Below are 23525 nucleotides of genomic sequence, written 5' to 3'. Positions count from 1 at the left end.
ATTGACTGTTAGGGAAGTACTTGGTAAAGGTCTTAATAAACCCTTGTTGACTCAATGCATGCTATAAAGGAGTCAATAGGCACCCAGAAACTTTCTGCTGCTCATTTTAAGTTCTTCAGCCCTTTTAACATTTATTGATTATAGGACTAACTGCCAACTGAAAAGCACAGAGAGACTTTTACTTTTGAAGAATGGCTTAATTCTCCCTCAATCCAGACTGGGAAAAATAATTATCTGCAGGTAGACCAGGGGATGCATATTAACACCAAGTTCAATGAATATAGGGTCAACAAAACATGAATTCTGGTAATACTACTTTATCAAATGTTTACTAAACAAAACAACTTCCATATGCCAAACACTGTTTCCAGATTTGGGGGATGCAGCCATGAACAAAAAGACTCCAGTGTAAAACTAAGTTCCTTAGTTTCTTGAAGAGGTTATATGAAGAAACTATATGCATACACTCATACATACTTACTACTTACACTTAAATGTGTACGTACAGAATATCCAGTAAATGCAGTATATATTTTACACTAAAATACACGGAAATTTTGACAAGTATGTTATGAGAAATTTGGCACCATTAGATCCATTTATTTTCCTGGGAAAACACACTTCTCTATAATAGAGATCAAAGGGAATACCAATGTCAGGATAAAAATACTTAATTTAGGGGTGTCTGGGTGGCTTAGTTGGTTGAGCATCAGCCTCTTGATTTTGGCTCAGGTCATGATCCTAGGATCATGGGGATTCATCCCCACAAGGCATGGAGCCTGCTTGGGATTCTCTCTCTCTCTCTCTCTCTCTCTCTCTCTCTCTCTCTCTCTCTCCCCCTCCCTCTGCCCCTCTTTTCCCCACCTTCTCTCTCTAAAACAAACAAAAATTAAATTAAAAAAATAAAAATTTAATTTATTCCTGACATTTCAGGGAAGTATTAATGCATGGAATGAAGTCATGCCTGAATTTATACTGTCCTTAACTAGTAAATACCATAATCAGTAGACTAATTTTATTGTTCAGAAGAAATATTCTACTAAAATGTACTGTATACAAAGCTTTTGAGTTTGAGTCATTCTTGTAAATAGTTTTAGAGTGAAATTGAAATCAAAAGTAGATAAGAATCAAGGGGCACCTGGAAGGTCAGTCAGTTAAGCATCTAAACCTTGATTTCTGCTCATGTCATGATCTCATATTCATGAGATCAAGCCCCAAGTTGGGCTCTGTGCTGACAGTACGGAGCCTACTTGTGATTCTTTCTCTCCCTCTTTCTGCCTCTCCCCTGCTTACTTGCACATGTGCCATGTAGTCTCTCATAAACAAACATTTTTTAAAAACTTTAAAAAAATGGGGCGCCTGGATGGCTCAGTCAGTTGAATGTCCAACTTCGACTCAAGTCATGATCTCACGGTTCATGAGTTTGAGCCCCGCGTCAGGCTCTGTGCTGACAGCTTGAAGCCTGGAACCTGTTTCTGATTCTGTGTGTGTGTGTGTGTGTGTGTGTGTGTGTGTGTGTCTCCACCCCTCCCCTGCTCACGCTCTGTCTCTCTCAAAAACAAACATTAAAAAAAAACAACCTTAATAAAAAGTAAATAAGAGTTAAAATACCTTTCAACCAATTAAACTAACATCCACAAAATTAGACCACTGCTCAATGGCTTATCCTTTAATCTATAAATACACAAGGTGAGATGATAAATTTTATAAATCAATTTAAAATTATTTTTACACGAAGATGTTTAAGTCTCCGAATTTTGTTTCTTTTGATTAAATTTTGTTTTAGATAGGCATCAAATCATCAGAAACTGAAATTATTCAAGAGATACAATAGGTACACTTACAATAATTCAAAGATAAAACTAAGAGACTTAGGTGGAGTCTATACCAATATCCAACAAGTAAATGTACTATTAACCCATAACGAATCTCAAACATCCACCAATTGATTTATCTAATAGAAAAGATACACTACATATAGAAAGAAAGAAGTACTACACAGATGGTCAATGAATTATATTTAGGCTATTATTTGAGAAATCCTAGCAATCATTACCTGACTTATGAGCTGATATCAGAGGAAAGGAGAGAAGAAGAAGGAAAAAAAGGGATAAAAAAGGGAGTGAGGGAGGTAAACAGGTAGATATAACAGGTAGACATAACAGATTTAGGACTTCTTGACTTCTGTTGGCATTACTTTAAATACACAATCTTTTCTTTCCATTTGCCAAAATCTTAAGTATAGCTAACTCCTGATCAATATGTGCGTCCACATATACACAAAATTGTTTTGATAAATACAGTGCAGTACTGGAAATATATTTTCTCTCCCTTATGATTTTCCTAATAACATTTTCTTTTCACTAGCTTGCTTTATTATGGCATATAATAATTTATTAATATACTTATTATTAAATTTTAATAAATTAAAATTTATTATGGCATATAATACATAAAACACACAAAATGTGTGTTAATTGACTTTATGTTACAGGTTAAGTTTCTGGTCAACAGTGGGCTGTTAGTAGGCAAGTTTTTGTGGAGTCAAAAGTTACACGCAGATTTTCAACCTGCAATTGGTTGGCGCTCCTAATAATGGCGTTATTCAAAGGACAACTCTACATGCCATTTCCCTGTTTGAGTTCACAAACAACTCAAAGTAAAAGAACACTGCCTAGAAAAATGTGAATTGGCTTGATTATAGTAAACAGAAATAGGTATAACCCAAAAGAGTAATTGAGTTACTCTTCATACTAATTTTCAAATATATTCTATTCCTATAACCAATGAATACACATGGAAATCAACTTTTCAATGATGTAATTCCTCCATTACACAAATCACTCTGATTTTCAGTTCTTACACTTGATTCTTTCACTTGTAAGAAACTCATTTTCATGCATGGTGACTTCAAAGTGGAAGAAATATGAATTCAGTGATTCCAAATGTCTCCCACCTCAAAGATACAATGATATTTTTAGAATTTTAAACTGTAATAAGTGAGGTTTTCTTGTTTATAGATTCATAGAAAGTATTTTTTTTAACGTTCACTTCACTTTTCGGTACAAAAAAGTGATTACTTCTGCTATGAATTGACTTAATAGCCCTCAAATTCAGAGGGTAAAGCCCCACATCCTAATGTGACTGTACTTGGAGATAGGCCTGAAAAGTAGGTAAAGGTCAAGTAAGATCATAGAGTAGGACCACTATCCAACAGAACTAGTGTCCTGTTAAGAAGAGGAAGAGACCCCAGAGCTTGCTACTCCATACACACAGAGAAAAGTCCATGTGAGTACACAGCAAGAAGGTGGCCGTCTACAAGCCAGGAAGGGAGACCTCAGCAAAAACAGAATTTGCCTGTATCCTGTTCATGATGGACTTTAGACCACAGAACTGTGAGAAAATAAATCCCTGTTGTTTGACCACCCAGTCTGTGGTATTTTATTATGGCAGCACAAGAAGACTAGATCATCTCTAAAACTAAAGAGCTTACAGTTTTTAGGTAGTTTTTACTGATAATCCAGTCAAATAACTGACAGTTACAATGATGATCCATTTATACAGGCACGTGGGTGGTTCAGTCAACTGAGTGTCCACTCTTGATTTCAGCTCAGGTCATGATCCTAGAGTCGTGGGATGGAGCCCCATGTTAGGCACTGTGCCAAGTGGGGAGCCTACTTAGTATTCTATCTCTCTCTCCTTCTACCCCTCTCCCCACCTGCATGCACACACTCTCCCTCTAAATTAAAACGACAAAAAAAAAAAAAAAAAAAGACAACCCATTTATAAAGTGAAGAATTTGGAACAATTTGAAGAGCAATTTACTCCCTCAAATTATTTTACATGTTTTCCTAAATTAAACAAATGAAACTGTCATTTTAGAGACAGCATGCAGCTTTGACCCATAAGAGGTATCAACTATGGTGTACCTGATTCTGAGAGTAGGAGGGGATAATATCAATAGAGAAGGTCTTGAAGGAGTCTAAATAATTTAACCCTCATTAGAAAATAGTAACAGGAAGCTCTCTCTGCCCTTGGGTGCTGTCCCCATGTTTTAATAAAAATACATTTTTCCACTGAAACAAACAAAAAGAGGAAAATTGTTACATAAAATCTTGATAGAAATGTTGATTCTTTTGAAACCAAATGGCATTTACTCTACATGGTAAAGAAAATTTCATTGGAACTCTCTCCTGTTCTTGTACCTTGCATCAAGATTTCATCAAATGTGATTTAATCCAGACCTTATTACTATTCAGAGCGAAGGGCACATATCTACATTTGGCAGTCACACTGTCCTTAAAACTCCTGTATTTTCAGTGTAAGAAGTGAATTATTAGATCATAGGGTGGGCTAATATTTCTGCAGGATTTACTCTTTCTCTTGCTGTTAAGAATAAAGCCACTCTGGGACACGTGGATGGCTCAGTAGGTTAAGTGTCTGACTCCTGACATCAGTTCAGGTCGTGATCTCATGGTCCTGATATCAAGCCCCAGGTCAGGCTCCACACTGATAGCACAGAGCCTGCTTAGGATGCTCTCTTTCTTCCTCTCTCTGCCCCTCCCCCCCTCACACACTTGCTCTCTCTCTCTCAAAATAAATGAACTTCAAAAAATAATAGTAATAAAGCCAAAACCACCCTGTACTTTCAGTAGAACTGTAGGAGAATATATAGGTTCTTACACATTAAGGACAATATATTAAAACACCTTGGAGGTATGCTTCTGTGTTTATATATAAATATACACACATTTTACATATACATACACTGTCAGATGTCTGTGAAAGGTATTTTACAGTGCATTCAAGATTCTTAAACTCTGACCACAATTTTCTTTTTTTAACTACCATTTCTTGAGTGCTTCCTATGTGCCAGGTGCTACATCAGGCACTTGACATACTTCTTTTAACTCTCACAGTCCTACAAGGTAGAGATCAATACAAATAAGTCTATTAAATATACTAGAACCCCTTACTCTATGATGGGACAAGTTCCAACGCTTGAAACATCAATAAACTCCTTAGAACTTGTCACAGAGAGGGTACCATAGTTCACTGTATTCTTTTTGGATTAATAAAAATGAAGGGATTCGTGGTCAAATAATTTTACATGTTAAAGAGATTCATTATAAAGAACGAATGGACATTTGGAAGCTTAAAATACTGCATGCACTCTGTCTCTCCAAAAGAGCCATAGGTTCAGATATTACAGGTAAGATATGCACTGTGCATCCCAATCAGCCTTTCCTTGACCATGAGACACGTTCTGGTAATGAAATGAGAGGTAGTGACATGTACCACTTACAACCAACAGTTTTTCACGTTTCCACTATCATTCCTTTTTTTTCTTCCACTTTAAGAGTTATGCATCCCAGGGGCACCTGGGTGGCTCTGTCGGTTAAGTGTCTGACTCTTGATTTCGGCTCAAGTCATGATCTCACGGTTCATGAGTTTGAGCCCCACCTTGGGCTCCAGGCTGACAGCACAGAGACTGCTTGGGATTTTCTCTCTCTCTCTCTCTCTGCCCCTTCCCTGCTCGTGCTCTCTCTCTCAAAATAAATAAATAAACGAAGGAGAAGGAAAAGAAAAGGAAAGAAAAGAAAGAAAGTTCTGTATCCCAGAAAGGTTGCTTCTTTAGGTTTGGTCCAGGGACAAAGAGGACATTGAGCACAGTGGCAGCTGATTCATCAAGAACATGAACAAGAGTGAGAAATAAATTTTTACTGCTATAAACCACTCAGATTTGGGAATTCTTTGGATAATGAAACATAACTTTGCCTAAACTGAATGATACATCATGTTTCCTACATTTATTGGACTCTAGCATCTTTTTGCCATGTAACATCTTCCAGGATCTGCTTCCTAAATTACTCTTGGTTTCACACGGCATCTTTTCTGTTTCTTAGTTAATACTGTATTTAAGATGATCATAAATGTAAGCTAGAAGTATATAGTGTTAGTCATCTTCAATTAGGCTTCTTAAATTTTATCAGCAATTTGAATTTATGTCAGTTTCTTATAGTCAATAAAAAACATTTTATTGAAATTATCTGATTAACATTCAGAAATCACAGATCAGAGGGCTACTTAAGTCAAGACCACCATACTAATGCTGATGAACAATTTAGTTTCCTGAACAGATCAGATAAAGTTTCCAGCTTTACTTTCTAGATATGTATTCATATTTAGCAAATTCAGAATATTGCCACAAATTTAATTTTCTTTAGGCCTCACTATATTCAACTCCCTTCAGGATTAACAATGGAGAAGAACAAATTTAAAATTTCAGTATCAATATTCAAATATCTATAGTCTATTCTGCTGACCCAGTAAAACCAAAATCAACTGTGCACTAAACTGGCAGTCTTAAATCCAGAATCTGTATTTGAAACTTAATTGTGCCTCCAAGGATAGCACAAAAAGGAGGAAAAATGATAACCAAGTCCCAACTTCTCAGTGGCATTTAAGATTTTGCTGGCGTTTAAATATCCAAGTAAATAGACATTCAAGCTAAGGTATACATGGGTTACTGTATGTACAATCTTAGACAATGACATTCAGCAGAAGGGCTCAGAAGCCTTACATTTATACCCATGTCATAAAAGCAATATTCAATCATATACTTACTAAAACATGAAGGTAGCCACAGATATTCTAGACAGATTTGAAAAGCTAACAAATCAAAATAATTAAAAACAGGAAAAGATTTAAGATTAATTTTCTATTAATCAGAAAATTAACGAATAAGTTCATAAAATAAACCCTAAAAACTACAACTAAACAGTATCTACTAGATTTGTTCATCTTAATTTACATCAAATTCCTGTCTTTAAAGCATCAGTTCACCACAAAGTGTTCAGACATCAGCAATCACACCTTCGAGTCGCAGAAAGAGACAACTCTATGCATTTAAGTAGCCATTATTAAGATTAATCTTAAAATACTATTGCCATATCTTAAAACTATTTAAAAAAAAAACTCTTCTCCTCTGAAAGTAACTTATATACAAGAGGACAGAGTTATAGTATCTGTGAGTTTTAGAGTTTGATATAATTTGTCACATATATATTTTACAATCTCAAGTTTTTCTTCACTGTGTGGTTTTCATATTCAAACAGTTTCATAATGCTGCTACACCTGCCTCTATTATTTTTAACAGATTAAAAAAATACTCCATAATGCTCTGATACAAATTCATTTTTCAGTTAAAGCCAAAGGCAGTGCAAACAAAAATAACTTATGGAGACTAGACCCATTTAATACTTATTTAGGTACATAACCTCTACATATTCAGGACTTGAATAAATTGGACGTTCCACCAACAGGTCATTACCGTGGGGAAACTAATCAGAGATTTTGACATAATTTTTTTAAATTCATGATTTTAAAGGAAAATTTAACTTACTTGATGATGGAGATTAAAATGTCACTTTAAGAAAAAGTGATTCACTAAAAAAGACAAAAACCACACAAAGGTATCACCCTTCCCTGATCACTATGGAAGGTGAACGTATCAGATAGGAAAAAGCGGAGACCAGCTTGGACAGCACATAGTTCTTGCCGGCTTCACTGCTTCCAGCTAAGTATGATGCACCTGTGATGCTGCTCTTACCGGTCAAGTCAAGACTTTCCATTGTGATTTGAATGGAACATCAGAATTTCCAGCTTCTGTGATGCAGCAGGATTCTGTGAAAGACCAAAAGCAAATGGTGAGCCGTGAAGGACTTTAAAAAAAGCTGACACTTCTTGTCCTTTAGCAAAATTATACCCCCAAAATGAGTAATGGCCAAACAACCAAAACAGGCATATTAATAAAAATTCCTTTGCTAACACGATTTAGAGAAAGTGGCCTAAAATGTTTATGGTCAATTTTAATTTAACAAAAAAGACAGTCACTAAAATTATTCAACGGAAATTCTGAGATTAAAGTTATAGATAGGCAATAACTTGTCAGGCTTTTGGCTAAAATCAAGTGTAGAATTACACACAAATCCACTGGAAAAACAAGACATTAAACTGACATTCTAACTAGATTCAAGTTATTTTAAATGACTGGTCCAATCAAACCAGATAAACTGTGGTTCAGGTATTAATCTTATCATTTTTCTTTTAAATGTTTTAAAGATGAGGGGCGCCTGGGTGGCTCAGTCGGTTGAGCGTCCGACTTCGGCTCAGGTCACGATCTCGCGGTCAGTGAGTTCGAGCCCCGCGTCAGGCTCTGTGCTGACTGCTCAGAGCCTGGAGCCCGTTTCAGATTCTGTGTCTCCCTCTCTCTCTGACCCTCCCCCGTTCATGCTCTGTCTCTCTCTGTCTCAAAAATAAATAAATGTTAAAAAAAAAAAAATTAAAAAAAAATGTTTTAAAGATGAGTGAAGCAACACAGTTTTGTTTTATCTTGTTTTTTTTGTTTTTTTTTTGTTTTTTTTTAAGGTGAGGAGTAAGGGGAGACATCCACAGAGAAAAAAATGTTACCAAAAAAATTACTTTCTAGCTAAAAGTGATGAAGTAAACATAGGAAAGAGGATCAAAATCAGCGAAAGGTTGTCCACAAAAACTAAATGGAACATTTGACATTAATAATACTGCAAATATAGACATATAACTAAGTTGTATCACTTTTAAGAATTCAGTTATTTCAGTTTCTAGGTGAGATACATTTATTTAGTTGCTAGGATGCTCTAATGGTAATACTAAATTCACATTCAACTAAGACAGAATTTCCTACCCCTTTGCCGGTTGTATTTCTTTACAATCAGCAGGCTACTCCGTACTCTAGAAACTGGATATCATGTACTGGCTTACAGCTCTATCAATATTATTAGTCATTTTGTGACATAACTCAAGCCTTTTACTGAATCAGCCACTATGACATGGAAGCACTTACATTAAATATCAAAAATATGTAATGATTCATCTGAGTAATCCTATCTAGACTTAAGACAATTCAGTTACCACCCAGTGCTATTGAAGAAAACAGCTGCAAACAACGAACAAAATATTAAATGGTCTCATGTGGCTTCATACAAGTTACTACTCATACACCCATATTTTTTAAAACAAGAGTATGGATGAAATGATAAATCCAGATCTTTGAAGCAAACTACAAAGGACCCATATGAATACTTTCAAATAAAATGACTGTGTTTTTACTAAGTGTACAATTCCAAAAACCAAGTAGTGATGTAGAAGTCTCTTCTTAGCTATCATAAAATAGACAACTGACATTATTAAAAATACTATTTAAAAAAAATTCATTATCTCATATATTTAATCACCTAATTTTTTTCATATAAATCCAAAAGTCAATATAGAAAAGAAACATTAAAATAAACACTGTTAAAAAAAAAAAAAGAAAGAAAAGAAAAACACTGTAAAAAATAGGTAAAAATCGTTAATAAATAATTATACAAAACTGTTAGGTAAATAAATTGGTATAAATGAAAAAAAATTATACTGTCAAAAATGGGAAAGGAGGGTCCAACATTAATTAACAGTGTGGATTTAATTCTTATTTTGGTTTAAAGATTTGTGTTCTTTTTGGTTTAAGAAGTGGGCACATGCTATGTGAGAAATAAAATATGTTAATATATCCTATACACATAACTTCTTTTAGGAACCGAAAAATAAACTTTCCCTAATCTTTGGGTACCCTTGTCGATGTGTTTGTTTATATAATCAAATACACATATACATATCAAAAAATGGACTCTAGTTACACCTTATTTTGATGATTATTCAATAATTTATCCACTGTGATGCAACTATCTGTGGATAAGTGGGGAGGGACAGTAAGGAGGCGGACTATGCTGTGGCCAGTAGGGGTTTTAAAACTCTTAGGGTAACAGAGAAATCTTGTTGGACTTAACTGACTGGGAGAGAGAAGCCAGGGAATCAGCCATGAAGTAGAGGTCAATTTCAAGGCTGAAGATTCTGACTGAGACAGACTCCCTTTGAGTTCTCTGATAGCCAACCTTAGAGACTCCAGATTTTATCTGGTTCTTACAAATGCCCACATGAGTAGCTTCAGAAAAAGCAGTTTCAGCATAAGCTGCTCTGCATTTAAAGTTACAAATACTTCACAAAGTGTTATCATGTGATGGAAATGGGTGGCTGTGTGAGGTGTCAGAGGACAGAGCGGGGCAAGCAGGGGGAAATGCCCAAGGTGCGAACACAACCCTACAGATTGGGGGCTTGAAGGTGCCCTTCTTCCACAGCCAGGGCAGATTTTCACCTCAGCCAGCTCATGCCTGTGTTTTCTGAGTTCCACTTTGGCTTCTTCTCAACCTTCACTCTCATCCTTAGCTCACACTGCCTCGTTAAGAATCTGTTCTCTTCTCCTTTTCAAGACCTGTTTCCTACCAGTGACCCCGCCACCCCCAGGGGATGCATACCTAGCAGGACTGATCAGGCACAGCTCAGGATTCCCTCTGAGAAACTTCATGGCAGGTGGGAGAACTATCTATTAAATATCTATTATTTACCTCTTACTGCAAATTGGGCATCTGACTTGGCATTTGAAAAACCTATCTTAAAGAATGGGCCTCAGCAACCACTGAAAGATCCCAAAGCAACTGGCTTTCTGGCACGGCTTACACACTGCCCCTTGGGGTGCTATGTTTTGAAAAGCTTATTATACTAAAATAAGGTGAGGTGCCACTTCTTACAATGAGACAGACTCCCAATTAGTGTTAATGTACAGTATAACATTCAAAGGCACATCATGGTAAAATCCCCTTCTATGCCAACACTGGGTGTTTTGCACCCTGATGTCATTACTACCCCGTCAGTTCAGAAGAGACTCCAAGGTAACCATGTTGCCCACTTATATGGAAGAATATTTAATCCCCACGAATGACTGCTTTTCTGATGTTTTCATCAATTCTCTGGATAATAGATTAAGCTTTAACTAACTCATTTTCATACATAACCTTAATTCAATCAAGCTCAATAAAAGTCATTCTGGACTGCAATTATTTGCTAAAGAACAATTACTATCAAATGAAAAAAAATTTGTTAGTCATGATACAATGCATGGTACAGGTGTCTCTCCATTTATGGTACCATAAACAACAACAACAAAAATAGCCAAACTAATTGAAAAGGAAATAGATTTTTCCTCATTCTCCTGAAAAATAGAATACTCTTGGTTTTACACCTGAAGAAAACAAAATGGAGAACCCAAGAAAGCACATTTGAAAATTATTATTTCCAATGTTTATGCTTTGAGACTGTATTTCTAATCTGAGAGAGTCAGCATGACCTCTGAAAGCCAAAACAAGTCCAAGTCACAAATAATAGTCTTAATACTCACTCTTTTGCTAAATCTTTCACTGCTTTCCTCCATTTCCCCAGCAACATGTATTCCACTCCCCATAGGTTATGATGTAGGTTTTCTTAAAAGATTTTTTTCTGTCTCTTTACATGAGTACAATTCTTATATTTTCCTCAATTCACTCTTTTATATACTACATGCTTACAAATAAAACTTAAATACAAACTCCAAGCTATTACTTCTGTGTAATATATCATTATTTGTAGTCTAAAAGATTCTCACTGGGGTGCCTGGGTGGCTCGGTTGGTTAAGCATCTGACTTCTGCTCAGGTCATGACCTCGAAGTTTGTGGGTTTGAGCCCCACATCAGGCTCTGTGCTCACAGCTCAGAGCCTGGAGCCTGCTTCAGATTCTGTGTCTCCCTCTCTCTCTGCCCCTTCCCCACTCATGATCTCTCTCTCTCTCTCTCTCTCTCTCTAAAGGAATAAACATATAAAAAAAATTTAAAAATAAATAAATAAAAGATTCTCACTGATTTAACAAAAGCCTTCCCTGTCCTGTGTGTGCCTAAGGTCTTCACCCAATCTCCTCAATAGTGGTGTCACACACATTATTCAATAGTACAGTACTGAAAATGCACATCAGCTGTTTAGCAATTTTAGGCAATGAATTCCATGCTTTAGATCACTGTGGTTCACCCATAGGCCAAAGGATGCTTTTCCTAGAAATAATAAGCTGATAGTCTGACCTCCAGTTAAATCACTTCCTGAAATAAAATATCTTCATATAGACAAAGATAACTGCAGATATATACTTACACACACACATACATACATACAAATCTACATACACACATATATATGCTTTTTAACAAGTGCTGTCTTTATTCATACAATATATTGCCAACACTTTCGTTAAAATCTTTATACTTGAAGCTTAAACCACAGCTATTTCACAGGCATTTTTGGCCAGGCACCAATCTTTAACAGAAATTACAACTGTCAGCTATACTGAAAATGGAAATCTCTTAAGAGGAAATGCAAATTTGAAGTACCTCTCTGTCATCTTCCCACGTAGGCCCTTGCATTTCCTCATGACCCAGGGCCTTTAGGGTAAGGAACTTTACATATAGTAATACAGGCAAAACAAGAGTTCTCTAGATATCTAAGTCATTACAGATTTGTCCATCTGTTTGGAATTCCCAGTAAGCTGTTAGAAAACACTAGCAGGCAGAGACAAAAAATTCTAGCAATCGTTGTTTGACACGGACCTCTTATGATAGCAAGATGAAATATTTGGAGGACACCTGGGTGGCCGGTTCAGTCAGTTAAGCTTCCCATTCCTGATTTCAGTTCAGGTCATGATCTCACAGTTTGTGAGATAGAACCCGATGTTGGGCTCGACACTGACAGTACAGGGCCTGCTTGGGATTCTCTCTCTCCCTCTCTTTCTGCCCCTCCCCTACTTGTGCTCTGTCTCTCTCTCAAAATAAATAAATAAACTTTAAAAAAAAAGATGAAAGGTTTGGAAATCCTCTCCTTTTCAGGACTCAATACTGACCAATTATAAAATTATGCTTTAAAAACTACCTACCATCTATCTATATGCCAACAGCACACAGATACAAATGATATAACCTTTTATAGTTTCAGAAATTATTAATGACTTACCACGTATTAATACTGCAAATAGGAGTGTGTTAGTTGCTGGTTTTTAGAAACTGATGATCTAGTCGGGTAATCTCTCTCTCTCTCTCTCTCTCTCTCTCTCACGCACACGCGTGCACACACACACATACACACAACGTTAAATAATAGTAGAGAAAAATGCATGCCAAAATGGTAAACAAAGAATTCAAACCAGTTAGGATGCACAAGGGAATCTACGCGGGAAGTGACTAAAGCTGGCACCTGAAGCTGAAGTGTGGCAATTTGGGATATGGGGAGACAGCAGATGAGGGGAGTGTTACAGGCACGGGACGAGCCAAAGTTCAGTACTGGGAAGAAGCATGCTGGAAGGGACAGGAAGCAGATCTAGCTGAAGTGCAGGGCTCATATCAGAAAGTGGAACATGAAACGTGGGCAAATGAGAAAGTAATGCAATTTGCTTTTTTTTTTTTCCCTCTCCATCGTCTCAAAGAATAGAGTACAGTTAGCAGCATGGTGTTCTGCAAAGCACACTGACCTTAGTTAGGGCCAAACCCTGCATCTACCATTTACCACCCTGCAATTGTGGGTCGATTCCTGGGACTCTCTGAGCCTCCATTCCTCACCTTCAAAATGAAGATAACAATCCCTCCACTTCTAAAGGTTGCCTTGAATTATTAGAAGATACAGATACTCAGGGCTTGGCATACAGTAAATGCTCAATAAATATCCGTAATCTCACTAGAGTTAAAACTAAATGACAGAAAAGCATTTAATAAAGTTACATTGTGAACACACTGAAATTTGCCTTGAATATTCTCAGCATTTGGATGCTAAGTAAATTGCCAGTTTTTCCAGTGGGATTTCACTGTAGATTCTGTTTTAATTTAGGTGGTTTTAACATACTTTTAACTCTGACAGTCTGAGAAGCCACTTTTTACTCCTACCAATTTCAAGGTACATTTGCTGATTTGATAATATGGGTATTTCATTATAATACTCATTTGCCATAAGAATGTTGTTTCAAAGACCATGGTGGAACCATGAATTTCTGCAGTTTCCATAAGTAGAGGTGGAAAATGAGTAGGCATTAGTCCCGTCAGATGGCTTGGCAGGGAAGCAGTGAATGCCTCTTTTATACTCTTGTGAACTACATAAATGTGCCTTTGACCTTCTCAGGCAGGGGAAATTGCACATTTAAGGCAGAAGGAGTTTCACTTCCAGGAAGAGTATAAAAACACGCCTGCTAGCAGCTACATCAGGAATACCAACAGGGAAAAACCCCAGGTACTTTGGGAAGATTCATTAGCTCTATCAAGCCACTGAGCACCGAGCTGGAAAATATAAGGTTAGGATAATCCCAGCCCTGTGGGATAACCTGCCATACTTTAGGTAGGTTAGACCAAATAAACCCTGCCCTACACACTTCAGGAATTAGCCTGAACCTTTAGGGAGGCGTTCTGTGAAAAAAACCCACTGGAGAAGCCTTAGAACCACCTTGTCCTTTGAGGTAAGAAAGGTTTCCTTTAAACCTGCTTTCACTTCAGCAGTAATTCGCAATATACAGAAAGTCACATTTACTTAAACAATTTAGTCCAAAGTCATTCAGTTTTAGGAAGTCAGTCATTTGCAATTTACATAAATTTTAAATGGAAAATATTCTGTTCTGAGAAGTAAAGGGCACTAGCCTTTCCCTTTTTTCCCTTAATTAACTAATTAATTAAATAGCACAATTTAAAGAAATCATAAAAACAATTTAAAATCATGTGATGTTATGAAAAAGTACATTTCTATTGATATTTTACATTGTGGTTTTTTTTTTGTTTAAGAGAAACTACTATTCAGGAAATAATCCCTTTCCTTTTCAAGTGCCTAATGTATATCTAGTAAAAGCTTAGCTGCAGAGAGACTCTTGCTTCAAATATGTTAATTGCAAGAATATTCCTCATATGAAGACAGAAAGAATCTGCTCAAAAGTGATCCACAGTCAGTGTCAATACACTCCATTTTGAAGTTATTTATTCACCGAACAGTTGTTCCTGGGACAAACAATACCACACAGTGATTACTGTGTTATCAGAAAGATCCAAGAAACTTTTCTTAGAGGGACACAGAGAAGTCCAATCACATTTCCACAGCTGAAACTAGGGCAGACCCAAAAAGGTAAAGTGATGGGACAAAAGGCATTCAGCTGGTTTATGACCAATAAATACCTCAGGTCACCACAGTGCTTTTCCCATGATTCCATGCTGCTAACCTGCAGGATTTGATGTCCTCCCCACTAGAGATTCCAATAAATCATGGAATCACAAAATGCTGGAGGCAGATGAGAGCTGGAGTCTCCTGCATTCAACCCCTCTGACCACAACAAGCTAGAGTCAGAGCTAGGCCAGAACCCAGGACTCCAGTTTGCCATTCACAGAACAACAGGATGATCCAGATCAAGTTACATTAGATCCTTATTCTCCCTGTAGTCTTCAGAGAAGCAACATTCAACTGGAAAAGGATCATAAAACATGGCCTAACTTCTCACTCGCAAGGTTAGAGGGTCAGAGACTGCTTCTTGGCTCTAGAACACTTTCCCCCTCCCAGTTTGAAGACAGAGAACGACATTGTTTTAGTTGTAGACATGAGCATTTAAAATATTTGTCTTTTTAAATATTTTTATAAAAATACGTTGGAGTAAAGCGTTAAAGTTGGTTTACACGCATGGAGGAAGGGAGTCTAGAGGAACTCCGTACTTTCCACTCAGCTTTGCTGTGAACCTAAACCTGCCCTAAAAAAATAGTTTATTAAACTTAAAAAAAAAGCGAATGTCAGTGTATTTCGTTCTAACAATATTAAAATTAAATATGGACTAAAAATGCCAAGATAATGACAGTTGAGAATATATAAAGAGCAATTCTCCTTTAAATATGCTCACTCCTACTAGAGACACACAGTACCAACTATGTCCTCCATTAAAACTAAGCACATGCCCTACAACAGCCGCTATATAGTACAAATACTCCACTGGTCACTAATCCTTAAATGCCTCTGCATTAGTTGCTACTGCTCCTACGGCAGTCAATATTTAAAGAAATATAGGAGTGCCTGGCTGGCTCAGTCAGAGGAGCATGCGACTCTTGATCTTGGGGGTTGTGAGTTCAAGCCCCATGTTGGGTGTAGAGATTACTCGAAAATAAAATCTTAAATAAAATGAAATAGTAATATATAATATTTGGTTCAAATTAAGCCAATTAAAAAAAACACAAAGAAAATAGTCTCCAAATATTCCCACTGGTAGACACAAAGCCACCTTTTGTTACTAATTCTAGTATAGCAACCCTTCAGAGCTCAGTGTTCTACAACCCCAGGGGCCACCAATTACAGGGAATACCAAGTGAATAGTAAAAGGCTATCCTGAAGCAGCCCAAGAGACATCTGTAATAGCTATACTTTACAAAACTGCTAGTAAATATTTTGAAATTTTAACTTTTTTATAATTAACAAAAATCAGATTGTGTAACCTTTCAAGCTACAAAGGAAATGCACTGTAGAGCATTTTTTAATGTTTATTTATTTTTGAGAGAGCAAGCGTGAGCAGGGAGGGGCAGAGAGAGAGGAAGACACAGAATCCAAAGCAGTCTCCAGGCTCTGAGCTGTCAGCACAGAGCCCAACGCAGGGCTTGAACTCACAAACGAGATCATGACCTGAGCCGAAGTCAGATGCTTAACTGACTGAGCCACCCTCGTGCCCCCTGTAGAGCATTTTTTAAATAAGAAAATAATCAGCCACAAAAGTGCATTTTTCTATACTGGCTTTTCTTAAGTAGCCTGACCAGTATACATGTATCTCCCATTATCTGATAAAAGCACTCTGATTTTAGGAAAATACTCCTCCTTACTCACGGACCACGTACACTGTGTGGGACTGATCTAATTCCACCTAAGCTTCAGAACAGAAATACTACCCAGGCTCACTAATCAGCTTATTCTATCTTCTTGGACAGTATGGTTGGGTGAAAACTGGGTATGAAACCTGCATCAGGGCACAACACACAAAATAACAGATGTGTTACACTCTATTATTACTAGCACCTGAAGTGAAAGGAGAAAAGAAAGTAGAATGGTTTACATTTTTGTTGCAATAAGAGAAAAAGAACATAAAAGGATTGGACCACATACTTACCTCCTGAAAAGAAATGAAAGGGAGCATGGATTTATTTTACTTTAGTTCAAATCCTAATTTCAACAAATTAATTCCAATTTCTTGGCACATAATGCCATTCAAATATAATAGTTTGAGATATTTAAATTTCAATCTGTACTCCTGCAACACCAATTTCTGTTTCAATTTCTATTTCCTATAAGACAAGCTTCAGGTTTCAACAAAAACACTGAAAAAGTGGCTAATGTTAATCTGACATCTAAAACCAATTCTAAGGACATTTCCAGTGTCTTGAAATTTGTTATGTGTGCTTTATACTTAAGTAGATAGTGGCACATAATTCATTTTCCATGCCTGAAGATATATTTTCTCAGATTTAGGAGGAAGGGGTAAAAACATATCTTGGAATAGCTGGGAATACAGTGTTTTGCTTTGTCATAGTTACCATACATGTTTCTGGAAAAAAAAAGTAATCAATTTTTGAAGAATTAAAATATGACACCAAAACTGTTGTGAATATAATGCTTTAAAGGGAATCTTCTTTGTAACTTGACTTGTGTTTATAGTCATAGTCAATAAAGATCCAAAGATTTGGGTATCATATTATTTCCTTCACAAAATCTCTCATATCAGCTTATTTGACCCAGGCCTCTTTCATAGAAATTGAACATAATGGGAGCAACTGGGTGGCTCAGTGGGTTAAGCATCCGACTCTTGGTTTCTGTTCAGGTCATGATCTCACAGTTCTTAGGTTCGAGCCCATTTCAGGCTACATGCTGACAGTGCAGACCCTGCTTTGCATTCTTTTTCTCCCTCCCTTTCTCTCTCTCTCAAAATTAATAAACTTAAAAAACAAAAAAAAGAAAAAAAAAGTTGAAAATATATGTGGTGTGTTTACCTATGAACATACACACACGACCAAAAGTCTCAACTTCAAAGTGCTGAGTTCTATAGTTACTCAGATTCCAGACAGTGCTTGCTATAATTTAAAAGCAACAACACAAATACTTGTTTCTTACTTTGGAGATAAGATAGATACAAAGAAAGCAATACAATTTAAATGCAAATTCAGACCTAGGATATACTTCTAAACATCAGCTATTTCAACAATATTTTTACATTTTTTGAAAATGTCAAAACCTGTGTCAACAACACAGTTAAAACTCAACATCAATTATTCTACTTTGGGGGCAAACAGTAACAGGACTAGTAATACATTGTGGATTCTCATTCGGGCAGGTAGTTCATAGTCTTCAAGGAATCTAGTAGGCATCAAGAGTTTTGTATAATGAATTTTGAGAAAACTTTAAGATATAGTCTAGGATACCGACTTGAATAGACTAGAAACCAAGTCTATTTGTTTATAGTAAAATCTGCAACACAGTTAAATACTATTGCCAACAAGATAATTTTAATTAACGAATTAGGTTCCTTTTATTACATACTCCACTCCCAGTGCCCTTCCCCCCTCCAAAGCTACCATTTTAATATGCTTACTGAGCATTTTGAATGTGTGGTAATTTTACACAGAGAATGGTACATTAGATACACAAAGGTAGAGGAGAGGACAGATGCTATTACAAGGGAAATTTTAAAGTTCCAATATGAGAACTTAAATAACAACTGCACTTATTTTCTGAGCTATGTTTCTTTCTCCAGAGCAAAATGGAGTTGAAGATTCAACTCTCTGCCCACTTTACCTTCACCACCACCTTGAACTGGGGTCTCCTAACTCTTAGTAAAGAGGATGGTGGGAATTAGAGCAGGAAGAGAGATGGAAATCATAAGGCTAATGTAAATCTGACAATACCCAACATACCATATGACTTTTGTTTCAGGAAGACTACAAAGCAGCTATAACCATCTAAATTTCATCGTAAATTTTCCACTGTAAGGTTCCAAGAAAGCACCATAGTTTCTGTCCTATGAACCCTCAACTACCCAGCAAAGAGTCTCAACAAACATACAACTGTTTGCTTATGTGTGACGCGATAATGTGAAATTAGAAGAAAAGTACTATAGAATTGATCCTAAGCAACATTAACGCTGAGGTTTGGGGTCTTCAAACTTTCTTCACAAATCTACTTTCTCCCAAAGAGTCTTCACCTCATCACAGGTACCAGCAAGTTTCACTCTACCATCCTCTACATCAAAACCTGCTCTTAACATGAATGACTGAGAGTATTTACAATATAAACTGAGAAGTATAATTTGCAATGCTAATAGATATTAAATTTAAGTGAAAAAAAAAATCTCTAACCCAGAAATGGACCCACAAATGTATGGCCAACTAATCTTTGACAAAGCACGAAAGAATATCCAATGTCTCTTCAGTAAGCAGTGCTGGGAAAACTGGAAAGCAACATGCAGAAGAATGAACCTGGAACACTTTCTTACACCATACACAAAAATAAACTCAAAATGGATGAAAGACCTAAATGTAAGACAGGGAGACATCAAAATCCTTGAAGAGAAAGCAGGCAAAAACCTCTTTGATCTTGGCCGCACCAACTTCTTACTCAACAAGTCTCTGGAGGCAAGGGAAACAAAAGCAAAAATGAACTACTGGGACCTCATCAAAATAAAAGGCTTCTGCACAGAGAAGGAAACAATAAGCAAAACTAAAAGGCAACTGACAGAATGGGAGAAGATATTTGCAAATGACATATCAGATAAAGGGTTAGTATCCAAAATCTATAAAGAACTTATCAAACTCAACACCTAAAAAACAAAGAATCCAGTGAAGAAACGGGCAAAAGACATGAATAGACACTTCTCCAAAGAAGACATCCAGATGGCCAACTGACACATGAAAAAAATCCTCAACATCACTCATCATCAGGGAAATACAAATCAAAACTACAATGAGATACCATCTGACACCTGTCAGAATGGCTAACATTAACAACTCAGGCAACAACAGATATTGGCCAGGATGCAGAGAAAGAGGATCTCTTTCGCATTGTTGGTGGCAATGCAAGCTGGTGCCGCCACTCTGGAAAAGAGTATGGAGGTTCCTCAAAAAACTAAAAATAGAACTACTCTACGACCCAGCAATTGCACTTCTAGGCATTTATCCAAGGGATACAGGTGTGCTGCTTTGAAGGGACACAAGCACCCCCATGTTTATAGCAGCACTATCAACAATAGCCAAAGTATGAAAAGAGCCCAAATGTCCATCGATGGATGAATGGATAAAGAAGATGTGGTAAATATATACAACGGAGTATTACTTGGCAATCAGAAAGAATGAACTCTTGCCATTTGCAACTACGTGGATGGAACTGGAGGGTATTATGCTAAGTGAAATTAGTCAGTCAGAAAAACAAAAATCACACCACTTCACTCATATGAGGACTTTAAGAGACAATACAGATGAATATAAGAGAAGGGAAAGAAAAAGAATATAAAAACAGGGAGGGGGACAAAGCATAAGAGACTCATAAATATGGCGAACAAACAAAGGGTTACTGCAGGGGGTGTGGGAGGGGGGATGGGCTAAATGGGTAAGGGACACTAAGGAATCTACTCCTGAAATCATTGTTGCACTATATGCTAACTAATTTGGATGTAAATTTTAAAAAACAAAAAAATAAAAACAATTTAAAAGAATATATTTTTTAAAAATCTCTAAATGTGGAGTAATAAAAGTACTAAGTTACATGAAAGCACACCCATAGATTTGTAACTAAGCATTGTCATCTTTGTTTAGATCACTGAAAAATAAAACCTATAGTCTAAACTTATAGCATCAATTGTCACCAATAAAAGTCTGAAAGCAGAGAACAGAAGATGCCTGCCTGAACTGAAAAGCATGTAAAATGACAACTGCAATATAAGATGGCAGTGTGAAGTACTCAAAACAAAACTGGACTTAGAAGAACTACACCTTCAGGACACCTGGGTGGCTCAAATCCAACTCTTGATTTCGGCTCAAGGTCATCATCTCAGGATTAATGGGATCAAGCTCGGTGCTCACAGCATGGAGCCTGCTTGGGATTCTCTCTCTCCCTCCCTTGCTCACGCACGCATGCATTCTCTCTCTCTCTCTCTCAAAATACATAAACATTTAAAAAAGAAAAAGAAAAAGAAAAAAACAAGAAGAACTACACCATCCAGCAAGAAGGGTTGGGAGGCCACTCTAGCCAGTGCTGTCTATATTCAGGTGAGGACAGAAAGAACTCAAAGAGATTCTGGACCAGATCATTGCCAGATTATGGACAGAGGCTAAGCAACCCTGTTTGGGGGCAGAATGGCTAAAGGAAATAAAAATGTTACTCTGGAAAAGAAGAAGTGCTGTTTTCATATCCTTTTGGAGTCTCATAAGGAAGAGGCATCATTTTACGGGGTGGTTTCAGGGTTTAAAACTGTAATCAATTAAAAGATGTTTCCAAGAGGCAGTTTGGGGTGTTCAGTATGAGGAAACACTTTCCAACACTCAGATTGATCCAAAAATTAAGTGAGTTCCTCTTGGATATTGTCCCATCTATGGAGATGTTCAAGCAGAAACTTTAGTAGGAGTTCTTGTATGGGGATTTGTGCAGGGCACTGAGGGCTGATGTCTATGCATTAGTCGAAGATCCAAGCATTCCAAGATTCTCTAGCTTTCTGAAATCAAAGCAGATGAGAGCGGGAAGCCATGAGGCTTGACATCCATTATGCTCCGCAGTCATGGTGCCCAGCAACTAGAGCTCTATCCCCTTGCTCCAACTACCGAATGTGCTAGTACAATAACATATCAAAGGAAAGTTTAGTTATTTGCACTTTAAACCACAATTAATGCTAGTAGCAATCAAACTGTTTAAACAACTAGAAATTGATCATATGTGAGTTTCTAATTAAAAGACAATATAGATCTTTTCATATAATCAAAGATTTAATATTAATACAATTCAATTACCACCTCCTAAACTTATGTTCATATTGTTACAATGAATTGAAACTGATTAATAGAAGAAACTCAAAGAAAACAGTATTATCTATATTCATAGAACTGTTCTTTGGAATCCAAAACACTTTATGGACATTTAAATCCACAAAAAAAAAAAAAAATTATTCTAGTAATTGATATAACAAGTTTTTTTTTCCTATTTTATATATTAAGAAGATAATAGCTGGTTAGACTTATCAACTTCACAAGAAAAAAAAAAAAAAAAAAAACATTCCCAGAGTAAAAATTATCAGATGGGTAAATCATTCAACCACAAGGCTTCTCTAGGCACGTTTTTAATCATTACTTTATTAACATCCCAAAAGACTAGGCTACTAATTGTAAGAAAGCAAAGGATTTGTCCGATACTCACGTTTGGCTAGGGATCTTATTTTCTAATTTGTATCTTACAGACTTAGGTCCACATTTTTATTTCATTATCTTAGGAAATTTGCCTTTCAGCATATTTTTAACTGAACTTGCAGGGTGGAGAAGGCACTCTGGGATTGAAGATCATGAGGTTAATATTTTGGTAGGATTAACATACCTTATAATTGACTTCCTGAGGGATTTTGCCATTGTTCCCCGCCAGAGGCCATTCCCTTTCAGTTAGAATTCCATTGTACAGATAACTACTTAATACCTGCCTGGTGAGCTCTTTCCGTAACTGAACATTTTTATTATGTGAACCCTTATCTGAAGGTTATCCCAAATATCTAACATAAGAGCAAAAACACAAAATCCCATAACCCTAACTTTTCAAATCATATTTCCTCAATAAAAATGAACTTCAAAAAAATTACAGGTATGTAGACTTAGATGCTTCGAGAAAGTGAAAAGGACGAATAAATAAGTGAAAACAAGTATTTCTAAGACTTCATGAAGGGTTCCTACTAGGATCTGTAAAAGGGACAGGCTCTTGACTGCCAGTAATAATGGAAGGCAACTAATTAAGTATTCCAAAAAACATTTTCGATTCAGTTTGGAATTGAGCAAAGGATCTCTTCCCATAAATGATTTTTCTTAAAATAATAGGATATATGCAAACATAATTTTTACAGTTTTTAAATACATAAAATTTTAAATAATTACTAATGCTATTTATGATGGTTAAAAGTAAAGTTTTTATTTTGTAGGTACAGGTGAGACAAGTGGCAACTGGAGAGAAGTAAAAGGGTCTTTAGTAGCTAAGGGAAACTGACTTGAGATTGAAATGTCATCAGGACAATGCACAAATATCAAAAGAAATGCATGCACTGGTAATATTTATACGCAAGAGACCCTAATTTTTAATAAAGGCATTGTATTTAAAAACAAAACAGAACACCTAAACTTGCCTTAAATTACTAGCTTTTTCTTTTTAGGTTTTTTGTTTTGTTTTGAGCTAATTCTAAGCAAGGAGAATGGTGTTAGTCCAAACATGGGAGAATAAAATTTAAATACTATGTAGCAAATGCAATGCTTGCTTAAAATCTAGATAGCATAAGCCAGGAGACTTATTTGAAGTCTTCCACTGCACAGATATTC

The 23525-nt window shown here is 36.4% G+C and overlaps 1 protein-coding gene across 8 annotated transcripts in view; it reads right to left on the bottom strand.

Moving 5' to 3' along the window:
* Window positions 1–23525, bottom strand: part of BBX (BBX high mobility group box domain containing) — a 282740-nt gene that overhangs the window by 162226 nt on the left and 96989 nt on the right. For 7 of the 8 annotated variants that reach the window (XM_019448262.2, XM_019448264.2, XM_019448259.2 and 4 more), the window contains one exon: window positions 7613–7686. The gene's annotated coding sequence lies outside the window, so the exon portion shown is untranslated. Of the gene's footprint in view, window positions 1–7405; window positions 7533–7612; window positions 7687–23525 lie in introns of those variants that run through there. The other variant, XM_019448263.2, reaches the window with a different exon arrangement.

Source organism: Panthera pardus, unplaced genomic scaffold (assembly GCF_024362965.1).
Source record: "Panthera pardus isolate Hobbes unplaced genomic scaffold, ASM2436296v1 HiC_scaffold_16, whole genome shotgun sequence".
In the NCBI taxonomy this organism is placed as follows: domain Eukaryota; kingdom Metazoa; phylum Chordata; class Mammalia; order Carnivora; family Felidae; genus Panthera; species Panthera pardus.
This window is presented reverse-complemented; position numbering and strand designations above follow the sequence as displayed.